The sequence below is a fragment of the Triticum urartu genome, chromosome 3 (assembly GCF_003073215.2).
Source record: "Triticum urartu cultivar G1812 chromosome 3, Tu2.1, whole genome shotgun sequence".
NCBI classification, from domain to species: domain Eukaryota; kingdom Viridiplantae; phylum Streptophyta; class Magnoliopsida; order Poales; family Poaceae; genus Triticum; species Triticum urartu.
Window position 1 is genome coordinate 568,602,577 of NC_053024.1, and position 3,369 is coordinate 568,605,945.

Consider the following 3,369-nt stretch of genomic DNA (forward strand, 5'->3'; position numbering starts at 1 on the left):
CAGCTATGTACTCCGCTTCACATGTAGATCCTGCCACAACGCTTTGTTTAGAACTGCACCAACTGACAGCTCCACCGTTTAATGTAAACACGTATCCGGTTTGCGATTTAGAATCGTCCGGATCAGTGTCAAAGCTTGCATCAACGTAACCATTTACGATGAGCTCTTTGTCACCTCCATATATGAGAAACATTTCCTTAGTCCTTTTCAGGTATTTCAGGATGTTCTTGACCGCTGTCTAGTGATCCACTCCTGGATTACTTTGGTACCTCCCTGCTAGACTTATAGCAAGACCCACATCAGGTCTGGTACACAGCATTGCATACATGATAGAGCCTATGGCTGAAGCATAGGGAACATCTTTCATTTTCTCTCTATCTTCTGCATTGGTCGGGCATTGAGTCTTACTCAATTTCACACCTTGTAACACAGGCAAGAATCCTTTCTTTGCTTGATCCATTTTGAACTTTTTCAAAACTTTGTCAAGGTATGTGCTTTGTGAAAGTCCAATTAAGCGTCTTGATTTGTCTCTATAGATCTTAATGCCCAATATGTAAGCAGCTTCACCGAGGTCTTTCATTGAAAAACTCTTATTCAAGTATCCCTTTATGCTATCCAGAAATCCTATATCATTTCCGATTAGTAATATGTCATCTACATATAATATCAGAAATGCTACAGAGCTCCCACTCACTTTCTTGTAAATACAGGCTTCTCCAAAAGTCTGTACAAAACCAAATGCTTTGATCACACTATCAAATCGTTTATTCCAACTCCGAGATGCTTGCACCAGTCCATAAATGGATCGCTGGAGCTTGCACACTTTGTTAGCTCCCTTTGGATCGACAAAACCTTCCGGTTGCATCATATACAACTCTTCTTGCAGAAATCCATTCAGGAATGCAGTTTTGACATCCATCTGCCAAATTTCATAATCATAAAATGCGGCAATTGCTAACATGATTCTGACAGACTTAAGCATCGCTACGGGTGAGAAGGTCTCATCGTAGTCAATCCCTTAAACTTGTCGAAACCTTTTGCGAAAAGTCGAGCTTTGTAAACAGTAACATTACCGTCAGCGTCAGTCTTCTTCTTAAAGATCCATTTATTCTCAATTGCTTGCCGATCATTAGGCAAGTCAACCAAAGTCCATACTTTGTTCTCATACATGGATCCCATCTCAGATTTCATGGCTTCAAGCCATTTTGCGGAATCTGGGCTCACCATCGCTTCTCCATAGTTCGTAGGTTCATCATGATCTAGTAGCATGACTTCCAGAACAGGATTACCGTACCACTCTGGTGCGGATCTTACTCTGGTTGATTTACGAGGTTCAATAGTATCTTGTTCTGAAGCTTCATGATCATCATCATTAGCTTCCTCACTAATTGGTGTAGGTGTCACAGAAACTGGTTTCTGTGATGTACTACTTTCCAATAATGGAGCAAGTACAGTTACCTCATCAAGTTCTACTTTTCTCCCACTCACTTCTTTCGAGAGAAACTCCTTCTCTAGAAAGTTTCCGAATTTAGCAACAAAAGTCTTGCCTTCGGATCTGTGATAGAAGGTGTATCCAATAGTTTCCTTTGGATATCCTATGAAGACACATTTCTCCGATTTGGGTTCGAGCTTATCAGGTTGAAGCTTTTTCACATAAGCATCGTAGCCCCAAACTTTTAGAAACGACAACTTTGGTTCCTTGCCAAACCACAGTTCATAAGGCGTCGTCTCAACGGATTTTGATGGTGCCCTATTTAACGTGAATGCGGCCGTCTCTAGAGCGTACCCCCAAAACGATAGCGGTAAATCAGTAAGAGACATCATAGATCGCACCATATCTAGTAAAGTACGATTACGACGTTCGGACACACCATTACGCTGTGGTGTTCCGGGTGGCGTGAGTTGCGAAACTATTCCGCATTGTTTCAAATGTACACCAAACTCGTAACTCAAATATTCTCCTCCACGATCAGATCGCAGGAATTTTATTTTCTTGTTACGATGATTTTCAACTTCACTCTGAAATTCTTTAAACTTTTCAAATGTTTCAGACTTATGTTTCATTAAGTAGATATACCCATATCTGCTTAAGTCATCTGTGAAGGTGAGAAAATAACGATATCCGCCACGAGCCTCAATATTCATCGGACCACATACATCTGTATGTATGATTTCCAACAAATCTGTTGCTCTCTCCATAGTACCGGAGAACGGCGTTTTGGTCATCTTGCCCATGAGGCACGGTTCGCAAGTACCAAGTGATTCATAATCAAGTGGTTCCAAAAGTCCATCAGTATGGAGTTTCTTCATGCGCTTTACACCGATATGACCTAAACGGCAGTGCCACAAATAAGTTGCACTATCATTATCAACTCTGCATCTTTTGGTTTCAACATTATGAATATGTGTGTTACTACTATCGAGATTCAACAAGAATAGACCACTCTTCAAGGGTGCATGACCATAAAAGATATTACTCATATAAATAGAACAACCATTATTCTCTGATTTAAATGAATAACCGTCTCGCATCAAACAAGATCCGGATATAATGTTCATGCTTAACGCTGGCACCAAATAACAATTATTTAGGTCTAATATTAATCCCGAAGGTAGATGTAGAGGTAGCGTGCCGACTGCGATCACATCGACTTTGGAACCGTTTCCCACGCGCATCGTCACCTCGTCCTTAACCAATCTTCGCTTGATCCGTAGTCCCTGTTTCGAGTTGCAAATATTAGCAACAGAACCAGTATCAAATACCCAGGTGCTACTGCGAGCTCTAGTAAGGTACACATCAATAACATGTATATCACATATACCTTTGTTCACCTTTCCATCCTTCTTATCCGCCAAATACTTGGGGCAGTTCCGCTTCCAGTGACCAGTCTGCTTGCATTAGAAGCACTCAATTTCAGGCTTAGGTCCAGGTTTGGGTTTCTTCTCTTGAGTAGCAACTTGCTTGCCATTCTTTTTGAAGTTCCCCTTCTTCTTTCCTTTGCCCTTTTTCTTGAAACTAGTGGTCTTGTTGACCATCAACACTTGATGCTCCTTCTTGATTTCTACCTCCGCAGCTTTCAGCATCGCGAAGAGCTCGGGAATAGTCTTATTCATCCCTTGCATATTATAGTTCATCATGAAGCTCTTGTAGCTTGGTGGCAGTGATTGGAGAATTCTGTCAATGACGCAATCATCTGGAAGATTAACTCCCAATTGAATCAAGTGATTATTATACCCAGACATTTTGAGTATATGCTCACTAACAGAACTGTTCTCCTCCATCTTGCAGCTATAGAACTTATTGGAGACTTCATATCTCTCAATCCGGGCATTTGCTTGAAATATTAACTTCAACTCCTGGAACATCTC